Source organism: Otolemur garnettii, unplaced genomic scaffold (assembly GCF_000181295.1).
Source record: "Otolemur garnettii isolate 467f Iridium unplaced genomic scaffold, OtoGar3 scaffold00020, whole genome shotgun sequence".
Taxonomy (NCBI): domain Eukaryota; kingdom Metazoa; phylum Chordata; class Mammalia; order Primates; family Galagidae; genus Otolemur; species Otolemur garnettii.
Window position 1 is genome coordinate 25,287,735 of NW_003852415.1, and position 24,506 is coordinate 25,312,240.

The 24,506-nt window shown below is 40.8% G+C and overlaps 2 protein-coding genes across 2 annotated transcripts in view; one reads left to right on the plus strand and one right to left on the minus strand.

Moving 5' to 3' along the window:
• The window catches only part of SETD3 (SET domain containing 3), a 90,713-nt gene extending 80,434 nt beyond the window's left edge, over window positions 1-10,279 (minus strand). Inside the window, exon 1 of the mRNA XM_003787031.3 lies at window positions 10,060-10,279. The gene's annotated coding sequence lies outside the window, so the exon portion shown is untranslated. The remainder of the gene's footprint in view (window positions 1-10,059) is intronic.
• A 480-nt stretch (window positions 10,280-10,759) lies between these two features.
• Window positions 10,760-24,506, plus strand: part of CCNK (cyclin K) — a 31,263-nt gene continuing 17,516 nt past the window's right edge. Inside the window, exon 1 of the mRNA XM_003787032.3 lies at window positions 10,760-10,818. The gene's annotated coding sequence lies outside the window, so the exon portion shown is untranslated. The remainder of the gene's footprint in view (window positions 10,819-24,506) is intronic.

Sequence of the window (24,506 nt, forward strand, 5' to 3'; positions counted from 1 at the left end):
GTTGTTTGGCGGGTCCGGGCTGGGGATTCGAACCCGCCACCTTAGGTGTACGTGGCTGGCGCCTTAGCCGGTTGAGCTATAGGCGCCGAGCCAAGAACTATCCTCTTAAGAGGTAAAAAGCTCCCCATGTTTACTAACTCATGGCCAAGAGAAGGGCATAGCCTGGACAAAGCATCCCAACTTTTCTCTGTGTTTCAGGCCCTCCCATATCTCCTGAAGGCATCTCTGTGAAGGACCACTGAACTTAACTTGAAAATAACTAAAACCACTAAGGAGTCTGGTAAAAGGACTTTAATCACACATCCAAATATAGTGGATCTGCTGTCTTGGCAGGAAGAGATGTAGAACCACGCTGTCAGTGATGGGCTGAACTGGCCTCTCCCTCCAGCTCTGCCAGCAAACCTTCTGTTGTGTGAGCCTCCAAACGACTCAAGAACAAAACTTTGATGAGGAACTCCAAGGCCTTTTCCCTTCTCTTAACAGCAAGTGAGCCTAAGACAGCCAGGCTATTCTGCACCAGCCCCCATCAGGTGGGTGCCCACCAATGGCTACAAAACAGGTTTTGTTCACTCTTCCTGCTGCCCCTTACCTCTACAGAGCCTTCCCTCAGTGATCCACCCAATGCCAAGTGCTTGTTAAAATGGCAGCAGCCATCTCCAGAATTCTGTACGTATCCTCTGCCAGGTACTGAGCTAAGACATGGCTCCTCATTTGATCTTCTAGGCCAGCAGTTCTCAACCTGTGGGTCGCGACCCATAGGAACTGTATAAAAGGGTCACAGCATTAGGAAGGTTGAGAACCACTGTTCTAGACATTCGCAGTAGATACTATCTTCATTTTTTAGATGACAGTCTCAGAAAGGTTAAGTCCTTTCTCTTTATTCAAAGTCACATATGATGGAGAGATAGAGCTAGAATCTGAATTCAGAGTCACTACCATACCTCTTCTGTTTAAATACACAGTACATGGCAAGAGGGTCCAAAAAGGCTAAAAGACCATACACCTTCAGATAAGACACAAACCCCGGCTCCGCGCCTGTGGCTCAAGCGGCTAAGGCGCCAGCCACATACACCTAAGGTGGCGGGTTCAAATCCCCAGCCCAGCCCGCCAAACAACAATGATGGCTGCAACCAAAAAATGGCCAGGTGTTGTGGCGGGCGCCTGTGGTCCCAGCTACTTGGGAGGCTGAGGCAGGAGACTCGCTTGAACCCAGGAGTTGGAGGTTGCTGTGAGCATGATGCCAAGGCACTCTACCCAGGGGGATAGCTTGAGGCTCCGTCTCAAAAAAAAAAAGACACAAACCCCTTCTCCCTGCCAGCTACCACTCAGCATCTGACTGAGCAGCCCCAGACACCCGCTCCTACACCCCTGGACTCATCCTCTTGTTTACACCTGCATATCTCCTTGCCCAAGTCTATCCTGACTACTTAAATTTATTCTCATGCTGCTACCCTGCCCAGGACCTAATGCTCCAGTAATACCAACAGCTTCCATTCCTCATCCAGACCCTGTCACATGCCTCCTGTTTCTCTACCTCCCCATTCCACCCCTTTACTACAACACTTTAGTCACTTGTTCACAAACTCTTGGTTTTTGCTAGAAGTCCTACTTGAGCATCCCTTCCCTCAAGAGTCCAAATCTTCTCTCCTCTGCATCCCTGCAATTCCTTGTACATTCTTTTGTTACTACCTGACCCCACTGTACTGAAAGATTTGCTCACACCAGCTTCCTCCCAGACAACAGGCTTCTGAGGGCACCCTCTCAGAATGTCACATGTACATTCACATCCCCAATATCTAAAACAGACCTCAGCACACCGCAGGTGCTCCAGAGAAGGCTACCCTGAGCTCTTGGGGTAAAGCATTTGGACAGTTCTTAGGTCAAAATCTGTATTTCTGAAGCTTCCACCCAACTTTCTATCCCCTTGGAACATACAGAAAATATCTAATTCCTGCTTCATGTGAGAGGCCATTAAACATATGGCTAAAATGATTTGAAAACACAATAGATTCCTCTGACAGTAATATTCTACAGTGAGTACCTACAAACGCAAGTTGTTCTCAAGATTTCTTTTTTCAGCCAGAAAACTGCCTGCATTTAGAAATGAGTAATAGGTGCAGAAATACAGCAGAGGTGAAACTTCAAAACACATCAGTAAATCAGCCACTGTGCAGACAGATATAGTGGAACGGCATCCTCGGAAGTCTTGTGAGGCTGTGTTTATGCAGTCACTGAAGCACTCCCAGCTAAGACCCTCATCTCCAGCTCCTTCCATCCCATCCTAATTCATTCCCTCCCTTCAACTGTTCCCCCACCACACTGTCAAGGGTTAGTTTAAATAAAATGACGGACTTGTCCACATGCATGCAAGGCCACCAGGTGGGGTCAGTAAGGGAGTAAGGGAGCCAAGACACCCAGCCCTTGCCAACAGCCCTTGTGCCCTTCACCAGCCTACTGCCACCACCATTACCCCTCCAAGGAACCATTGTTTTAACTTCTATTGCCAAGAGACTACAGCTGCCAAGTAGCAGACCCACAGTCTCAAGCTGAAAATTCCATATTAGCTCCCACACACAAGTGGACTCTAAACATATAGGCACACTTGATTATCAAATAAGCTCTCCAACGTCTCTGTGCCTGACACTGTGCTGGCTGTTGCAGAAGGCAACAAAATTAGGGGAAGGCAAGCCTGTAGCTCTCAAGGATGAGGTTGAGGAACTAAGACTCAAGCTCAAAATAAAGCAGCATGGATAATTCCTAAAATACGTAAGTAACTAAACATAGAAGGGCAAAGAATAAAATACAATTCAAGAAGGATGACTAAATTTTAAGATTCAGTTTGAGAAGGTGTTAGTATCCAGTATGGGTGGTTTCCTAAATTCAACCCCCTTCTGCCTTTTTTAGCTATCAAAAAAGATGTGTGATTTCCTCAACCTTATGGATTTGAAATAACTACCCTAGCCTTTTCATTTATAATTCAAAAATTTGTTACATATAATGAATACTTTCCATTGTGATTTCAACTAAATTTAGGGCAGATTCCAAATTTAAACAAATGAAACAGATTCCAAATTTTTAGGTGTCTAAAACATCCTTAATGCTCTCAGTAAAAAACAGCTACCTATTAAGATATTCATCCAGTTCCTATAAAAACAAAATATTTAAAATTTATTTCAAATGTTTATATGTCCCTAAATATATTTATATTTATTTAAAATTTATTTATTAAATATTAAATATTTTATATTTATATTTATTAAATATTAAATATTAAATATTATTAAAATTTAGGGAAATATAAATATGTGCTAAATTAAACGTGTGTATGCTCTCCCTCTGTCTCTTATTAAAATACAAATATTGGCCAGAAGGTACAATGTTAAGCGCACGATTTTTCCCCTAAAGTTTATATGAATAATTTATAATTACTTATTATATTATGTTAGAGGAAACAAAAGTACAGGCAAAAAAGAAAAAGGATTTAAATAATACTTAAGACAAAAGAAAATAAAAATGGCAATACAGGATTGATAGATAAATGGATTATATAACTACAGTTATAGAGTTAGAGAATCTCACTATGTAGCCCTGAGTAGAGTGCCATGGCGTCACAGCTCACAGCAACCTCAAACTCTGGGGCTTAAACGATTCTCTTGCTTCAGCCTCCCAGGGAGCTGGGACTATAGGCACCTGCCACAACACTGGGCTGGTTTTTTTGTTATTGTTGTCATTGTTTTTTAGCAGCCTGTGGTGGGTTTGAACCCACCAGCCCCAGTGCATGTGGCCAGTTCCCTAACCACTGAACACAGGTGCTCAGCCACAAGACAGGTTTTATGAAATAACCAAAAAAAATCAGCCAGGTGCAGTGGCTCACACCTGTAATCCTAGCACTCTGGGAGGCCAAGGTGAGTGGACAGCTTGAGCTCATGAGTTTGAGACCAGCCTGAGCAAAAAGCAAGACCCTGTCTCTACTAAAAATAAAAAAAAAATAAAATAAATCTAGGCAAGAGGATTGCTTGAGCCCAAGAGTTGGAGGTTGCCGTGAGCTATGACACAACAGCACTCTAACCTGGGTGATGGCTTGTGACTCTATCTCTAAATAAATAAATAAATGGCATACTCAGTTATTATTTAAATTGCTGACCAATATGCAGAGCCATCTGTAACCAACAACCACTTCTGACCAATCAAGTGATTCTTTTCCATGTAATCTATACACACAAACAGGTCAGGAAACATTTTTAAAAAGCACATTTAGGGATCTTGACTAATGGAGGTAATGGTGACAATGTGGGGGATGCTAGGTACATAACCCATTTTTACAAAGTATAGTTCACACAGACTGAAACTAACACTTGCATTTTTTTCAAACATTCTAATTGGAAAGAATACTTATTTGTATTTTTCTTGAGTACCCCTGAAAAGGCTGCTTTCAATGAACTACAACTAGAATAAACATTTCTGATTACATTCATTTGGCAGTTTATCCAGGAAACCTCAGCTCAAGCACAGCATCTGTTTTCCAATGTATCTTCCATTTACCCAACTGGACAGCTGGATTGACTAAAGGAGAGAATGGTCCTATGGCTGGCTTCCTCTTACCTTAGGCTCCCAGCTGTAAAATGTACTGCCTGACTAGTCTTTGAGTAGGAAAAATAGAAACCATTTCTTTTCTCCACTCACTAAAATACTTTGTAGGTCATCAGGATCAGATCACTACATTCAGAATTCAACACACAAATTACAGGATGATGAGTTAGGAAAATAAAAACACTCTCAAAAACTGTGCAATGTTTTCTTTCCTACACACTCTTTGCTTTGCATGTTACCAATTTTTAACTGCAACTGGTGTATATTAGAACCATGTTCTGGCTTTGCTTAATACCCACACCATACTAACTTATACCAGTTTACATGGCTAACTAGCACACACCATTCTAATCTCCATTCCAATTTTTAGAGCAGGGTCTCACTCTGTTGTTCAGACTGGGGTGCAGTGGCATAATCAGAGATCACTATAACCTCAAACTCCTAGGCTCAATCCATCTTTCCACCTCAACCTCCAGAGTGACTAGGGCTACAGGAGCCAGTGCCATGGTGACTGGCTGTTTTTAAAATTATTGGAGGTCTCACTAGGTTGCCCAGACTGATCTGAAATTCCTGGCCTCAAGCAATCCTCCTGCCTTGTCCTCCCCAAGGACTGTGATTACAGGTGTTAGCCATGGTGCCAGCTGTGTCCACATTCTTTGAAGATAGTTTTACTGTCCTCCCCAAAATATTTTCTTCTCTAGGCTTAATGTGACCCTCATGGTGTGTTTCTCAAAAGTGAGCAAAACCACTTAAGTATATTATATTTCAACAAACAGTTTTAAAAGTCAACAAAACCCCTGAGATACCCTTTGCAATGAGTACAGTGCAGTGTGACTACTGACTTCCTGAACTCAACTGAAGGAGATTTGACTACTACCATATTCCTAAGACTACCCTAGCTTTTTTATAAGCCAAGTTAATTTATTCACTCATTCAAGGTACACTTCTTGAGTATCTAATCTGAAATGCAAAAATGAATGGGACATGGTCTCATAGCCTTTAGGACAAGACACTAATCAACTAAAGCCTTTTGTTACATAAATTGATCTTTAGCAAGATAGATGTGTTATATTAAATAACAGAGTTTTGAGCTTAAATGCAATTATTCATGCTGTCAAGTCATGTGTTTCAGGATCACAATTCAGGCAGGTGAAACTGTATCATACTTGACAAGTAGAGTGTCCTGTGGCAGTTCCCCAAAATGATCATCCCCATCACAATCACATCATTTGGCCATTTACTATATATCAAGAACTGAGATAAGCATTTTACATAATAGATAAGATAGATATTATTGTGTCCCCTTTACAGAGATAAAGCTGGCACTTAGGTTAATTTATAAAAGATAATAGGCTTGTTTTGTGGCAGAGCCTCACCAGCACACCTCAATGACAAACTTTACTAATACTCAATAATATTTCATGAATTCAGCTCAAAGCCAACTTACTTACAAAAGCTCCAACATTCAAAATAGCAGCATTCTCTCACAGTAGAAAAAACATTCACATGTAAAGGTTTTTTTTATCTCTTCAGACTTTTAAAAGTATAGAGCTATTTTGCTAGCTTTGTCTAAACACACAGGAGTGACCTTAGGTTAAATTTGGGATATGAGCAAAACTTCCAAAAGAGCTTCTGTCCAGTCTGGCACAACCCACAGGAAGCTCTGCAATGCCACACTCTTGTGGGTCAAAAATGCAGAAACCAGGTAGATGACCATGACATGTATCAAAGCTAAATTATTACAATCAACAAATTAAAAGCTTTATTAGTCACTAGCAAATATTTTATGGTAAAAACAACTTTAATGAGTATTTTCAACACTAATATTTACTTTCTCTTAACTGTGCTTAATAGAAAACTGCTAACATTGTAAGAGCCATGCCTATTTTCTGAAACTGAAACTTCTAAACCATATGCTGGGAATAATTTGTTAGATCTGTTATGTTCTAATGAATTCTATTCTTTAAAAATGCGAAGGGAAAGTTGAGATCATAGATAGCAATAAACTTAAAATACTGCATATATATTAAGAGTTCTGTGTATTATTTAAGTTTTGTCAATCAAAAAAAATTTTTTAAGTTCTATGTAGACACTAGATTACATTCTCTAGTCAATTTTTTGCCCTTCTAAAACACAGTGGAAACATTTCTTTCTGCTCTGTCCCTCTGCCCTCCGAAATCTTCTCACCCCATTACTGAGGCTAGTCTTATAAAAGGTTAAAAATTCACTTCAGCTTGGTAATTAGCAGATCCATTTCAAAATCTTAACTTCAGAGATAATCAGCCAACAGGGTTTGGATTTATCTTAATTATTAGTTCATTCCACTTGGAAAGTACTTGAAATAAGAAAAAAAAATTTTTAAATCTTAACTTTTGTATTTGAATTTTATAATTTATTGGAAATATTTTTCTTCTACTCAAACTTATCTCAGTCAAAATCCTCAATATTTGTCTTTACCTCATTTTATGATCTGTTTATTTCCAAAATCTAGAGAAGACTCAAATGGAAATGGGGCTGACATAGCAAATCTCCAGCTTGAATTATTGGGTGAATGCAACAATAACAGGACTTCTACTCTTGCAGATTCTGCTAATAAAGTTTATTTTTCCATACGACTATTAAATAACTTTTAAAAACACCAAGTTGCAATTTCTTTATAACAGAATATATTATCTATTAATATTTTGTTAGAAATGTATTTTATGTTGAGCAAATATTATGTAAATTAACTCTATCTGCATTATCAAAATGTTTAACATTTCTAATTTTATGAATAAGAAAACGAGATAAAAGAAAATCCAATGTACAAAAATCCATTTTGCCAAGTAAGGAATACCTGTAAATTCAAGCAAGCGAAAAACTGTAGAAAATTTTAAAATCAAGGAATCCTTAGTCTAATTCTCTTAACTAGTTAAATATGACCCAGGATGACCTGCTAGCCCACATAAACACTTCTCTGACTATAGCAAGAGAGAAAAGATGCACAGCAAATCAAAATATTTTTTACTGATTATGCCTTAATAACAATGATTCTTCTCTTTGGGGGAACAAAATCATCACTCCATTCCCAAGACTTTGGTCCAATGGAAGAAAACACACTTGAAACTCTTCCTCCTTACCTCCAACAGATGCATCACACACAACAGCAAGTGAACAAGCAAATCAATTTCTAAAGATAACCTCCCAGCAAAAAATATTCATCAAAGTACACACAAAAGGTTACATTTCTAAAAGCTACTTCAGATTAGTGGTAAGTATAAAAGGCTATGTGATTCAAACATTTAAGAGATATGAAAAGACTCAAACTAAACTAGCATCTAGTCAAAATCACTGAGTAACTGTCTACAGAAGGTAGTATTTTTACTCATATTTCTACTAAAATTCCACACAGCACTCATTATGTACTTGGGTTTTCACTGAATTCAATGATTATCTATTTGCTATTTATAAGCCCGCCTCTACCATTCTAATGTTGATACTTTCCCCTACTGCTTTTAGTTGGGAGAGCACCATGTTTTTAAGGAGGCTAATTGTGGCCATTTATCAGAGTTCTCCAAACAGAAACAGATTTTTAGTGATTGAACTTTAGAACAGAAACATGTGAGTACAACTTTCACATTTTTCTCATCATCCAGTGGCTTCCAAAGCAAAAGTTTAATCATCGTTTAAAATGTGGCCTAAATGTCCAGAGCATGAAAGAGAAACTCAATAGCATCACTTTCTTACTAACAGTCTCTCATTGCACTCTTATGCACGGGGTTTGAATAGAAACTTTCACTTCTACAGTACATATCTGGGCATCAATGTTTTAATGTTCAAGTCTAGCATCATTCCTGTTTCAGGAAAAAAAGTACTGAGCTGTTAGCATACTGGAGATGGGAAGCGCAGCAACCATTTTAAAACTCAGACTAAAGTTCCATTTGAGATACTAACTTACAACCCCGAACACACAGAAAGGAGGGCAGAGAAGGGGTAGCAGAGGCTAAAAACCAAGATCGTTTAGGGTACCGAGAAAGGGAGTGTTCCATAACTGAGAACTTGGCTTTGCAAACTACTTTCTTGGGCCAGAGAAAAATTTGTCTGTAAACTGTTGGAACTTTACCAAAATATCAATCACAACAGCCCCTGGGACTAATTTGGTACTGCAGGACTCCACGCATAGTATCCCGTATAAACACAGTACAGTGTGGTTAAGCAAGTCTTGGCACATGTTAACCGTGGAGAGGAAAGCTGCTTTTATTTTGCTGTATTCTTAAATGCATTCTCCTAAAATAATAAACACCTCTCCAAACTAGTACTGGTTAGTTGAGTTTCGAAGTACCGGTAAGGTACATTTTTGAGAAGAAAATCGCCATAGGGACAGGATAAAATTCACATTTTTCAGTTTCCTGGTGGAGTTTTGACAAACGCATAAACTAGTGTAACAGCCACCATAATTAAGCTATGAACAGATCCGTCGTTAAAAGGTTAACTCTTCGAAGGTTCTTAAAAGCAAAATTAATCTGCCAACATACTTTGTGCTTCTGAAACATCGTCACCTCTTTCATTTAGAAAAGCAAAATATGTTCACAGTGATTCTAACACACCAATACCTCTCCTACGACACTTACATGTCCTCCTCCCAACACCAACACCAAAATCGCAGAGGGTGAGGCCCCCCACAGCAAGTGGAGCACGTCACTGATCAGCTCCTTTCCCAGTGGAAACAAGGAAAGGCAGAGTTGCATCGCCAGTCTGGGGCCACGAAAAGGAAGAGTTTAAAACCGGAATGACTAACTCTAAAGCACTAAATTCTTCTCCCTAGTAGGGCACTGCGCGTGTGGAATACGGCCAGGGGCGCGTGGGAAGAAAGATGACCTATTTCCTACGACTGTCTTTATAACTGGACGGTGACGAGAGAGAAGCAGGGACTAATGCCCAGGTACCCAGGTGGGTCACCTAAGGTTTGGAGTGGAACATAAAAACCACCCAGCCCTCCCCCAGCCAGTGGACTGACGGGAGGAAGGAAATGAGGGCGCGACCCGGCCGCACGCACAACCGAGCCGACGAGGGCGCGCGAGAGGGGCCAGGGCCCCACCCGACAGAAGACGCTAGGGGCCCCGCACAACGAGGGGCGAGCACGGGGAGGACGCTCCCTGCACCTGCCACCCTTCAGCCCCCAGGAGGCCCGGGGAGAGAATGTCGGCGCCAGGTGGGGACGGGGCAGGGGCGCGTCAGAGCTCCCCTCCCGGCAGGGCCGTCAGGGCAGAAGCAGAAAGCGTCCCCCGATCCCACCGTGCCCTCCCCCGGGCGTACAACCGCCCCGAGGAGACCCGGGCCGGGAGTGGCCAGCCGAGGCGCGGGCCGGACTTCGGCCGAGGGTCGCCGGCCGGGAAGGGGGCGGCCTCACAGCGCTAGGGGGCGGCGGCACGAGTTTCCTCAGCAGCCCGCGAGCCCCGCGCTCGCGGACAAGCTGCTGCCGGTACTCACCTGCCCGCTTCCCCTTCACGCAGCGGGAGCGACACACTCCAGCCCGGACACCACCGTCCACCTCAACCAACCCCCAGGCGGCGGCTGCAGCAGCAGCGGCGACGGCTGCCGGACGGGAGGGGCGGGACGGCGGCCTGAGACGGCCCTGCCGCGGCAGTCCAACCCGGCTCCGCCCGCCCCCCTGGACCCCGCCCCCGAGCCTCCGCCGCCGCCGCTCATTGGCCTGCGCTTCAGACGCATGGGCGCGGCCCCGCCCCGCCGCCCCGCCACGGTTCCGCGCGGGGTCCTCCCCAGCCAGTGGGCTGACTGCTTCCCGGAGCGAGAGCCACCGGTTCAGCTGCCGCCAGCCCCGTGGCAACGATTGGTGGGATTTCTCCCACGCCCGAGCTCTGACTGGACGGCATGTGCTCCGGGCCCCGCCCTCACGTCCAAGTTCCGTTAGCATGTTCGGTTGCTCCAGAATTCCCTTTCGCCCTGAGGGGCGGGATAGATGGGTCGGGCCTTGGGCTAGCTCCGCCTCTTGCACGCAGTAGACACTGACCCGCAGGGTGGGCGGGGAGGAAATAAGCGGCTCGTTCTGCTTTCGAGAGCTTTACTTTCTTCTGATTGGCTAACAGGTGTCCTACTCTTACCGCCCCCTCCAGTAGCTAGTTTTTTGTCTGAGGCGCAGCGTGATGACGTAGTCCCCCGACATTCCCCATTCAAGATGGCCGCCGTCGGGAAGGAGAGACGTTGCTAAGGGGCTTGCCTGAGGCGAGGGTGAGTGACCGACCCAGTATGGGCAGCGCCGCCTACCTCCCGCGTACCTGCAAGTTGGAGTGGGGTATGGTCAGCTTCCTCTATCCTCTGGCACAGTCGCTCTTCCCGGATTCGTATTCATCCATTATCCCCCAGTGCACATTGAAGTTAGCAGGCAACGCTGTGTTGTGAGGTGGGCTTGGAAAGAGGGTCTGAGGATCAGGAGCGGGACAGCGAGGCCAGGCGGATCCTAGAACTGGTTGTGGCTCTTGCTGGCGAGGGAGTGGTTAGAGTTCGGGGACTTTATAGCAGGTGCGGAAAAGGTAGGAGTCTTGCAGTCACGCGCCCATCCTCACAGCCACAGACTACCACATGTTCCCAGCCTTAGGCCTGAGATTTTGGAGATTGTTCCATATCTGGTGTACTCGGACTTTGAAGAGGCACGTTAACAAGGGTAGGACTAGGAATGCGGAAAAGCCACTTCCGCGATTAGATTGGTTCTTGCCAAGATTTTGTCTTTACCGACCCTCTGTTGGGTGGTTGATTTGGTTTCTTACGAGAAGAATTGTTTAGAAAGTCAGGACGTAAGTCTAGATCTAGAGGTTACTTAAATGCTCTTAACTATTATCTGCACGAAATATGCTCGGTAACACTCCCTAAATTTGGATTGCCAGTTAAACGGAGCTTCCCCTAAGTCATCTTATGTTAGGAATAACTTAAAAGAAAGTTTCTTAAGAGTGGTCTTTTGTGTTTTTATGGCAAACTTGATAGTGTTTGTGTATGGCGATCTAAATCCTTCTTCACAGCTATATAGTACAATGCCTTACAATTGTGGGTATCCATTAAAGGTTTGCGTTAGTGATGTTGTTATTAGAGTGAAAGTGCGGAGTTTTCAGTCTCCAGCACCTAGAAACTACCTGATGTTTTTAGTAAGCTGTTTATATTGCTGAATGGAAAAATGAACGGCAGTGATAGTAGTACTGATAGACATTTTGATTACAATGGTTAATATCCTTAGGATGCATATCTATTAAGTAATCTTAGCTATGAATATAATAATCAAGGATTGTTCTGTTCTTTTCAGAGTGACTACCATTGGCGTCTAATTTTAGAGTTTCCCCCTTTTGTCTCTTTTTTATTACATTATGATGAGTTAGCCAAGCATATTAGTTGATTCTTGTTCAAATCACGTTTAACGTTTGTTCCATTTTGAAAATGTAGTTTGCATCAACAATAAGCATTCTCGTTAATGAGGTTCTTAAATTTTAAGCGCTATTTCTAAAACTGAATGTGATAAAGAAAAAAATAGTATTAGTTTTGTTCTATAAAATGAGCTAGTTCAATTCAGGAGATTGTTTTTGAAAGCATAGCATTGGCTGAGTGTCTAAAAGGGAGGAAAATGTTTTCTGCTTATTTTTTCTAAAATACATAAGGATAAACAAAACCAAAAAGAATAAAATACAAGGTAATTGAGGAGATTGTAAATATTATCCAATTGGGTTCAATCTAACATATTTTAAAGCTCAAATTATAGAGCAGAGTAAGATTGAAAACTCATTGCTCATAGGTTTTGAGGAATCCTGAAAGTACATTTAATAGTAGAAGATTAGAGTCTGGTAAATGTCTCAGTTTTCTTAACAAAGAACTGGGTGGCTCTGGAATGTTAGAATCTGTTAATAATCTATTTTACAATTTTGTTAGGAGAGCAAAAAGAACTTGTAAGTACTGGAAGAAGACAACTGATACCCTTAAACCTGCAGAACTTCAATAAGAAAAATCCAGGGTTACAAATCATACTTGTTGTTATAAGTTTACTGGATCAATAGTGAATGGAGGCTTGTTGGCCCTAAGGTCCATTTAGTTTTCCTTAAGACACTCAACATAATCTCCCTTTCTATCCCAATGGTCACAAAAGATAAAAATACATTGGCTAAGGTATAGTTGGATGGGTTTATAGGCATCAAATTACCAAACCCAAAATGTTGAGTAATGGAATGATGTTAGCTGGAGAGAGATGAGGGGCTCTGGTCTTGCTGTTACTCTAGTTAGTATTTTTTTAGTTACCAAATATGTAAGAAGCATCTTCTCAAATTAATAAATGCACTCAAACTGTATAGTGATAATTAGTCAGCATGTTACATAACACTTGAAAAGTTCTTAAATGCTATAACCCAATTATACCCCAAGAAGAAAGGGAAAGGAGAGAGGAAGGGGAGGGAGGGGGGAGAATGGGTGGAGGGAGAGTAATTGGTGGGACCACACCTATGGTGCATCTCACAAGGGTACATGTGAAATTTACTAGGTGTAGAATATAAATGTCTTAACACAATAGCTAAGAAAGTGCTGTGAAGATTACGTTAACCAGTTTAGTGAAGACATTTCAAATTGTGTATAAAACCAACACATTGTACCCCATGATTGCATTAATGGACACGGCTATAATTTAATGAAAAAAAAAGGAAAAAAAGTTCTTAAATGCTAAAATAGTAAGCCACAACTGACAAAATATAAATTTACTAGGGGTGATTAAATTTACAAAAACTCAGTTGTAAGTGCTTGAGATGAGGAAGACGGGCTTAACAAAAGTGGTTCTAGGATATAATATTCCATTTACAGAAACAAAGTAGTGTCTGCATTGAGGGAAGACAGTATCCTAGTCTAAAGTAAGATAGATTGTGGGTCTACCATCTGCTAGCTGTCTGAACTGGGCAAGTTGTTTTATGTCTCTGGCTCTACTTTCTCAGTGATAAATTGTGAGGATAAGAAAACAACCCCGGGGCTGGGCGCCTGTGGCTCAAGCGGCTAAGGCGCCAGCCACATACACCTAAAGTGGTGGGTTCGAATCCAGCCCAGGCCCACCAAACAACAATGACAGCTGTAACCAAAAAAAAAAAAAAATAGCTGGACATTGTGGCGGGCACCTGTGGTCCCAGCTACTTGGGAGGCTGAGGCAGGAGACTCGCCTGAGCCCAGGGGTTGGAGGTTGCTGTGAGCTGTGATGCTACGGCACTCTACCCAGGGGAACAGCTTGAGGCTCTGTCTCAAAAAAAGAAAACATCACTAGCAGGGACACTACAACTCAGTGGACACACAATAAACATGTTGCTGAGTGTTAGTAGCCTACCTCCCCCATGTACTATGCAGATTGTATAAAAAGTATTTTTTCCCATTGCTAATATTGGGGGGAAACTTGAAACACTAAAAACCATGTTGAGGAAAAAATGATTAGATTTGTATGCCCTGAACAAGAGAAAGGAATGCAAAAATTGTCTTCAGTGTTTGAAAGGCAATCAGTAGATAAGGGAAATACATTTTCAAGACGTAGGGAGCTAGGTGGAAGTTACAGAGAGTTGCTAAAAGGTAGATTTCATTCATTAATTATTTTGTGCCATATGTGTAGCAGATCTAGGGGATGAACAGAACAGATAAAAATCAATACAAGATTAATGTAGAAATTATATGAACACCAGTTATTAATCCCCAGCAATGCCATAGGCTGTTTTGTAAACTAATAAGATCTCATTCATGAAAGTGACCAAATACTGCTGTTATTAAGAGGGAATTTCTGTACTAGGTGAAAGAATTGAGTAATTATTTTTTTCAACAGCATTTCTTTACTGTTGTTTCCATAATTCTGAATGTTGAAAATGCATTTAATCTTTCATCATGTATAATGATACACTTAAAATGCATTGCTGAAAGGTGTTGCTGAAATATCTTTACATGCTGCTTATTTGTGGAGAGATTTTCATTTTGTAGTGCTTATAAATCTCAGTCATTTTCACAGTAATCACAAGCTGCTAATGAGAAAATTTATAACTTTAGGGTCTTCTGAAAAAAATTGAAAAGTAATGGTGAACATGGTTATAGCACTGAGACAAGAACTTTTTCAGGGAAATATGTGATTTAGAGCAGCAATCTCAACCTTTTTTGGCACCAGGGACTAGTTTCATGGAAGACGGTTCTTCCCCAGACAGGGTAGAGGAAAGGATGGTTTGGGGATGATTCAAGCACATTACATCTCCACTCAGACCATCAGGCATTAGATTGTCATAAGGAGTGCACAGCCTGGATCCGTCACATATGCATTTACAGTAGAGTTTCTACTCCTATGAAAATCTAATGTCTTGAGGCTTGTGGATTACCTGAACCAGAGCGATACCCTGCCTCTAAAAATAGCTGGGTGTTGTGGCAGGCACCTGTAGTCCCAGCTACTTGGGAGGCTGAGACAAGAAACTCACTTGAGCCCAAGTGTTTGAGATTGCTATGAGCTGTGATACCACAGCACTCTACTGTGAGTGAGACTGTGTCTCAAAAAAAAAAAAAAAATCTAGTGTCTTTGCCTATCTGACAGGAGGCAGAGGTGGTGATATAAGGAATGGAGAAGGGCTATAAATACAGATGAAGCTTCACTCACTTGACCACTGCTCTTCCTGCTTTTCTGCACCAGACCATGGACTGGTACTAGTCCACAGCCCAGGTTTGGGGACTGCAGATTTGGAGAACTGTTCTATTTTCATTTTGTTTTATATATTGTTCATTCTGCACCAGAGTCTAAAGGGATCAGGATTATTAGCATGGAGTTTGGATCAAGGTAAACAAATTGAATATTTTTGTGATTTATCTATTCGTAGACTGTTTTTAGAGACAAGGTCTCATTTTGTGATGCAGGTTTGAACTCCTGGGCTGAAGAGTTTGTGCACCACCATGCACAATTTTTTTTTCTTTTCAAGAGATGGGGTCTCACTGTGTTGCCCAGACTAGTCTTAAACTCCTGGCCTCAAGCAATTCTCCCACCTCAGACTTTTTTTTTTTTTTTTAAGCCTATAGCACCCAGAATTCCCAGGCAGTCTCCCATCCAAGTAAATAAGCCTGATCCTGCTTAGCTTCCGAGATCAGACAAGATCCGGAACATTTAGTGTGGCATGGCCATAGACCCACCTCAGCTTTTTAAAGTTCTCTGGGATTACAGACGTGAACCAGTGTGACCACCCTGGACATTCTGATTTCATCTCTACTGGGTTATTCCTAACACTTTTTCCCCATATGCTCCTTTCCTCTCAGCAGAAGTCTTGGCACTCAGCTTTCTTGAGAAAATGGAGATACTCTGAAATTTTTATGAGTTACTTTCTCTCCCATCAAAAGATTGTGTACAAACACATGTGTGCACACATGCACATATACGGTGCTCCTGTGTATAATGTGCATCCACGTTTTTGGCCCAAACATTCAGGAAAATGTTCCTTGGGAAACTGACTTGCTCTCACCTAAAAGAGACACATCTGAAGAGGGCCAAAACTCCCCTGAGAAATGTGCAGATTGCACTGCCCTTCTGCCGCTACCAGCTCTGTGAAGGCTGTTCCTTCCCTTTCTTCCAGGAGCCCTTCCTTCCCTGCCACATTAGGGGCCATGGCTGAAATGGCCATGCATGTGGCAAGTGAGACAGGAGCTTCTGAGGCCACTCTGCCTGTGGGCAGCCAGACGGGTCCCCAGGGCCTGTGCAAGGCTCCTTGTGCCCTCCATGTAGCCAGCCTTCAGCCTTCACTCCTCATGGCCACAGCCCACTTTTCCAGCCCTGCCACAGCCCTCTCCTTCCCCTGATTGTAGCACAACAGAGGCCACTCCAGCCCCAGTCCCATCAAATTCTGGGTTGTCTCAGACTGGCACCCTGCAGGCCCAGTTGAGAAGGTACGGCAGCCCCAGGCAACCTACTGGGCTCCCCTGCTCACCAGCTGCACTACCGATGTATAATGCACATCCAATTTTTTCCTCAAAAATTTGGACAAAATACAGTGTGTATATATATATGTGTGTGTGTGTGTGTGTATATATATATATATATATATATATATATATGGGGAGCAGGATCTCGCTCTATTACCTAGACAGGCATGTAGTGGCTTTTATAAGGTTAACTTTTGTACTACGTTTTTTATTATCTCTTGGCCAATTAACCCCTTCTCAATCACTTGTTCATACTCCTCTAGTTATTCCTTTCTTTGGCTACAGACATTTTTCATTCTTCTTCATGCTAAAAAAAAAAAAAATAGTTATCAAAACTTATCCTCTGCTGTCCATCCTATCATTCTCTTTGAGCAACAGATACCTCAAAAGAATAATCTATTTCATACCACCCTTCATTCCCTTATTACCCCTTAAGTTTTTCTTTCTCTCCCACTGTACTTCTAAAAGTATTCTTTTATTTATATGTGTATTTGCTTTATTGAGCTATAATTCATATACCATACAAATCACACATTTAAATCACACGTACAAGTCAATAGTTTTAAGTATTTTCAGAGTTGTGCAACCATCACCACAGTCCACTTCAATGTCTCTAATAAACAACTAATAACTGATTTAAGTAATCTTTCCTTAATTGCTTGTCCTTTAATTTTCCTTTAGCATTTGTCACCATTGACCACCACATCTAGTTTAAAGCTGAGATATCCCTTGGTTTCTTATGCAGTTAAGGATGCAAATTCCCCTGCCTCTTTGGCCATTCCTTCTCTTTCTCTCCTTTAATGATTCTTCCTGTGTGCTACAAGTTCATCAGAGTTATGTCCCCAGACCCCTCCTTTTTTCCTCTCCCTCCCCCAATCTGGCACCATGTCTTAATAGTTGTCACCCCTAATTTGATGAATTATAGTTAGCTATGTTCTTTCCAGATTTCAACAGGCATGTTTATCTGTCTGATTATATTTCTACACAAGTATTTTATAAGTACTTCAAAGCTAAAATTTATACGTAGTAGAATCAAAATCTTCTTTTCCTCTCCTACCCCATTAAAACCAGCTCTTTCTCATATCTTCTTCATTTTTCTTTTTAGTATTACCCTTCTGTGTCAATCAAGCTTGAAGACATCTTTTTCCATTCTTTGCTTCATGGCTAATTATCACATTCCCTCTTTTTCTCATTGCCATTGTGTGGGGACAGACCTGTATTAGGCACTATTTAAACTGTTAAGAGAGTCTTCTAACTGGTCTTTTTGCATCCTCTAACAGCCTCTACCAAAGTACTATTCCTTTAACCATGCTTTATTATTTTTCATGCCATTTGCTATTCCCTGGCAGGTATTTACATATTTTTTTCTCTTTGCCTCTCCCTCTAAAATGTAAGGATCTGGTGGGCCAAAGACCTTGTCCTGTCTTATTCCCTGGTATGCCACTAAGACCTGGGTCATAATAAATGCTTACCAAATATTCGAATGAAAAAGTATATAGAGAACTGTTAGGTTAACATTATCTTAAACTAGTGATTTCCAACTAGTGTACTATGAATTAATTACTAATATGCTAAAATATTGATTCCTTCCAACAACTGGCCAGTTGCCTTCTGTCCTGCTAAAATGTACATAAATGTTTTATGCTTGTTAATAACCAAGAACCAGAAACATCTCAAATGTCCATACACTAGAGTGGATACATAAATTGTATTCTATTCATAGAGTAAAACACTATACAGCAGGCTTGGCACCCGTTGGTTAGGGGACCAGCCACATACACCAAGGCTGGCCAGTACCAGGGCCTGCTAAAACAATAATGACAACTCCAACACAAAAATAGCTGAGCATTGTGGCAGGTGCTGGTAGTCCCAACTGGTTGGAAGGCTGAGGCAAGAGAATAGCTTAAGCCTAAGAGTTTGAGGTTGCTGTGAGCTGTAACGCTACGGCACTCTACCAAGGGTGACACAGTGAGACTCTGTCTCAAAAAAAAAAAAGAAAACTATACAGCAAACTTTCTTAACATTAGCACTGTTGACGTGTTGGACAAGATAATTTCTTGTGGGAGATTATTCTTTGCATTATAGAATGATCAGTGGCATGCTTGGACTCTATCCACCAGGTGCCAATAGCAGCAGCCCCCCAATTATGATAACCAAAAATGTCCCTGGGTGGGGGACAGAATTGCCCCTGGTGAGTACAACTGCTGTGTGCCAGCAAGAATGAACAAATACTATTTTATGCAACAACAGAGATGAATCTCAAAAACAGTATTGAGCAGAAGAAGCCCAAATGTGAAAGAGTGACACTGCATCAATGCACAGAGTCCTTCAAACCAGGCAAAACTCATGATGGAGATAGAAATCAGGGTATTAGTCCTCTTTAGGGGGATAGTTCTCATTAGGAAAGGAATAAGAGAGCTTCTGGGATGTTGGCAATAACCTATTTCACAACTGAATAGTTTTACCCAGGTGTGTTTACTTGGTGAAAATTAACCACACACCTATAATTAGTGCACTCTTTTTTTTTTTTTTTTGTATGCTGTAACTGAGTTAAAAATACCTGAATTTATAAAATCACTACTCACACATAAGTAAATATTCCTTGGCTATTAAGGAATTCTGGCCTAGAAGGGGATAAGGCTATAAGGAACCTTCCTGGTCTCCAAGCAATCCTATCTGATTGCTTTCTCACCTATTTGTTACATGAAGGAGAAATATAAAGACTACTTATTTACTTGTGGTCTAGATTAAACATATGTTAATATTTTGCCATGTGATTGTGTTTTACCTAAACCATTTAAAAGTAGGTTGCAGGCATCATGACACTTCACCTGAAATACTTTAGCCTTCATCTGCTGAGAATAGACATTCTCCAAAGTAATTACAGAATCATTATTACTTGTAAGAAAACTAACAAACAGTAATTCTCTAATATCCTCTAATATAAATAGTCCATATTTAAAATTTCCCTAATTGTTTGAAATTTCTCTTATAGCTTTAACAAAAAAACAGAATCTAATCAAGGTTTACACATTGCATTTGGTGGTTAGGGCTCTCTAGCTTTTTCAAATAGAGGACAGTCTCCCATCTTTTCATGTTTTCATACATTGACTTTTTGAAGAGAGGTCAGTTGTCTAGTAGAGTGTCCCACCTTCTGATGTGACTGAGTTTCTTCTACCCCTAGTAGTTATTGTAAATCGAAAGTTAGATCTAAAAGCTTACTTTCGGGGAACAGAGAACTACCTAAGTAAGTGATATTTATTTCACATTGCTTCCCAGCAGAAGGCATATAATGGCAGGTTTTCACCCTATTATAGTGATACCCAGTTTGATTGTTTTGTAAAGATAAAAATCCTTTTTAGAGAACAATAGTTATTAACCAGTGCTAGCAAAGTAAATTCATTCTTTATGTATATTGACATATTATACAATGGACTCACAGATTATTTACTATTTTACAATCAGCCACAGTCTTTTTTCTTTATACTCTTCAAATTACCCTGACTTTGTGCAGTGGGCACTCATCATACTGATTCCTATGTCTTCTGATAAGCCTTGGCTCATCTGGGTACATCCCAGGCAGGTCCCAAACCCAGAAAAAGACAGAAGCCTGCTTCCTTTATAGGGTAATGATATTGAAAAACTAGCATTTGGTACTAGGCATGTCCTTTATGGGGATGTCATTGCTTCTTGGTACTTGAAACTGACTGAGCTGGGATATACAGTAGAACCTCCATAGTTGATCACTTCCCTTCAGTTGAGCTCATTTTCATAGACCTGACATGTACCACATGTATTTATCAGTACAGTATGCCTAGTTCCTTATGTTGACCACCTCCATATATTAACCAGTTTTTTACAGTCCCTTGAGTGGTCAACTTGCAGAGGTTATACTGTATATTAATCCGTATATGTTTTTAACTGTGATTTAAGTTGATGTTTTTATTTTATTTATTTATTTATTTATTTTTACACTATGTCTCCCTCAGTAGAGTGCCATGGCACCACAACTCACAGCAACCTCAAACTCTTGGGCTTAAGCAATTCTCTTACCTCAACCTCCCAAGTAGTTGGAACTACAGAACCTGCCACAATGCCCAGCTATTTTTTTGTTGCAGTTGTCATTGTTGTTTAGCAGGCCCAGGCTGGGTTCGAACCTGCCACCCTGGGTGTATGTGGCCAGTACCCTAACTACTATGCTATAGGCCCTGAGCCAAGTTGATGTTTTTAATGTTTGCTCTTGTGCATGTATATATTAGTTTCCTTTGCACTGGAAATCTTGATTCCTAATAGTGCTAACATATTTACATATTAGTTTTATCCTGCAATATTCAAAAAATATTTGAAAATTATGATATTAACTGTGTATTAATGAAGCTTAAGGCATAGTGCAGTGGCTCACACCTATAATCCTAGCACTCTGGGAGGTTAAGGTTGAAGAATTACTTGAGCTCAGGAGTGGCCTGAGCAAGAGCAAGACTCCATCTCTACTAGAAGTAGAAAAAAAACTTACACAGAAGTCATGGCATGCATCTATAGTTCCAGCTACTCAAGAGGCTGAGGCAGAAGGATCTTTTAAGCACAGGAGTTTGAGATTGCAGTGAGCTGTGATTATGCCACTGTGTGCTACCTGGGGTGATGGAATGAGACTGTCTCCAAAAAAGAAAAAGTGAGGCTTAAGATTTCTTTAGTGTTCTTTTTGTCCTTAGAATATATCATACTATGGCTGTAACAAGATCAAAAGTTACTTAAAGTAGTTTTCTGCTCGGTTATTTTGCCCAATGGGTTTATTCTGAGTTTTAGGAGTTGCTTTTATTTTTAGTTAAAGTCATGATTATGTGAACTATTTACATGATTCAAAAGTTAAAAGTTACAGAAGGACTTAGGAGCCAACTTGAAAGAGCACCCAGTGGCCACAAAAGAAATCGAGCAACAAAAGAAATGATAGTATTGGATTATAACCCAAAGAATAAGAACTTGTAAGACTATACTAGAAGAAATAATTGAATAAATAAACCTGAAGAAACAAGTCTTTTTACAAAAGAATTTCAAGTAATAATAATTCCAAATAACAAATGTTGACAGACTGAAGGTAATAGAAAATTGCCTTTAGAGCACCATAATAATTGTTGCAGGCAAGATCCTCAGATAAATGTTAAAGTTAGTGGATGAAAAGTTTAAGGAGAAATAGGTGTTTGCACAGTATTTTGCATTGTCATATATTTTCCCCCCAAATATTTACTTATTACTGTGATGGGTTTTTTTTGTTTTTTTTTGAGACAGAGCCTCAAGCTGTCCCCCTGGGCAGAGTGCCGAGGCATTACAGCTCACAGCAACCTCCAACTCCTGGGCTCAAGCGAGTCTCCTGCCTCCGCCTCCCAAGCAGCCGGGACCACAGGCGCCCGCCACAACGCCCGGCTATTTGGTTGCAGCCATCATTGTTGTTTGGCGGGTCCAGGCTGGGGACTCGAACCCGCCACCTTAGGTGTACGTGGCTGGCGCCCCAGCCGGCTGAGCCATAGGCGCCGAGCCTACTGTGATGGTTTTAACAAATGCCCACAAATTCTTGGATACTTCTCCCTCCAGAAAGTGGGGCTTAATTCCTTTGCTCTTGAGTATAGGCTGGACCTTGTGATTTGCTTCTATGGAATAGAAAATGGAAAGGGGAAAATAGTAACTTAAAGTGAGAAACCTGGCAGACTGGCAGACCCCATCTTAAGCAAGAGATGATGGTGAGCATCATCAGGAATAAGTTGTTCTGACATCACCTGCCCTCTGGTATGTGTACTTGATAATACTGTAGGAAAGTTAATTTAATTTTGATGAATGTACCATGTTTATAAAAGATGTTCATTAGGGGAAGCTGAGTGAAGGATACAGATGAAAACTTTTGTACTATCTTTACAACTTTTCTGTAAATCTATAATTATTTTAAAATAACAAAAAGTTTCTAAAAAGTCAAAGCTATGTAAAAAGATAGATACTCAGTGAAGCCTTATTCCCATCCCTATCCTTTTCATTCTGTTCTTCCCCATTCCCTATTGGTAATCATTTTTTGTGGTTTTGGTTTTGGTTTTTTAACCAGAGATGTCTATTCTTTCCCCTTCTTTCTTACATACATGCTAACATACTATGTATATTTTCCTACACCTTGCTGCCTGGAGATATCTCCATCCAGCACTTAATAACAGTCATATGCCAAGGCAGGGCGTGAGGGGATCCAAGAACTGACCCCACTGCTAATTTGTTTTCATATGTTCATATGTCCACCTTAACCAGATTTGTGAAAACTTCTGTGGGGTCAATTCCTGACACACATACACTTGGTATGTGAACTGTTTTGAAGATTTAAGCTGGGTGATATGCTATTGTGTTTATGTACCATATTTCTTTCAAAGGATAGATATTTGAATTGTTTACAGTTTTTGCCATTATAAATAATACTGCAGTGAATAATTCTTGTATATATGTTGTTTCATAATTGTGACAGTGTTTTCAGAGTAGATTCCTAGCAGTAGAATGCTAGGTCGAAGAGCAAGTGCATGTGTCATTTTGTTAGATATTGCCACCTTGCCGTCTGTGACAGTTGTACCAATTTGTACTCCCACCAGCAACATATGAAATTATCTGCTTCTCCTTGGCTGTGCCAACAGAGTACATTGTCAAGCCTTTGGATCTTTGCCAATTTAATAGGTAATAAATATACAGTAGAACAAGTTGACCAAGGGACTGTAACCAGTCAACATATGGAGTTGGTCAACCTAGGAACTAAGCCTACTGTACTGATACATGTAGTGCATGTCTACTCTGTAAAATTAGATTAGCTTAAGGAAGTGGTCAACTATGGAAATTCTACTGAATTTCAGTATGGGTGAACTGGTCATATTTTCTGAGGCTTTAATTAACTGGTCTCCCCCCTCAACATTGCCCAATTTGTTCAATCACATGCAAAAATGTAATTTATTAGTTCAAGCTCATTGCTTTTCTCTAGGTACTTAATTCGTCCTCTTGGAAGAAAGATCTGGATTCTTTTTAGAGCTACCAGGTGCCAAAGAGGTGAATACTTAGCACTGTCATATCACTTTCCCCACCAAAAATGAGACAGGATCCTTACAGAAAAAGTTAGGCTTCCAGATGAACTAATGGGGGCCCTGGCTACAGAACTGCTTTGCTGCTGGTTTGGTTTGGTTTACGTGACTAACTTGGTTTCACCCACCTCTTTTGGAACCCTTTTGCTGCCCTATTGGAAATTTCTATTGTCTCTGATCCAGTTTACAAAACAACTTACGTATTATAATTGACTCAGATGAGGTACTCTTTTTGTTTTTTCTTTTCTTCTCTCAACATGGAGCTTTTAGAGAATCTCATTATTCTGAATGCAAGAAAGAGGATGAGAAAGCAAGGACAAAAAAGAACTCCTTCCCTCACACATTGCCTCTTTCTATTTACTCTCCCAAATCACTACACTCACACCTGATTTATATTATTAAATTCAATTACTTGTGTGGATGTAAATTAACCTAGTTCTGTGGCTTTTCTAAGTGAAAGTGAGTAAGTAAAAATCAAGTAAACCAAAAAAAAGAAAGAAAAAAAGAAAATGTGATTTGGTGCTGGATGGAAGAGATGGATAATTTTGTAGCAGAAAATCTTTATAGAAGATTAAGACAGGCCCATGTTTTATTGAAGAATGGAATCTAGACTGGCATTAGAGATATGTGTCTGGTGAAGAAAAGCAGAAAAGAATTAAGATGTTTCTTCCAAAATCTTGTTGAACAGGTTTAATCCTTTAGAAAAAGAGTGTGGGAAGAAATGTTCCTCTTTTAAACTACCGTGAAATTGGTATTTATTAGTACTGGGATCACCTTATGGTATATGATAATTTGGCCTTGGAAGTTGGCATGGGCTTCTAACTGGCAATCTAATGTAGTTTCTCTAAGAAACTTTGATCCTGCATCAGGTACAAGGCCAGGCTCACCCCTGTAATC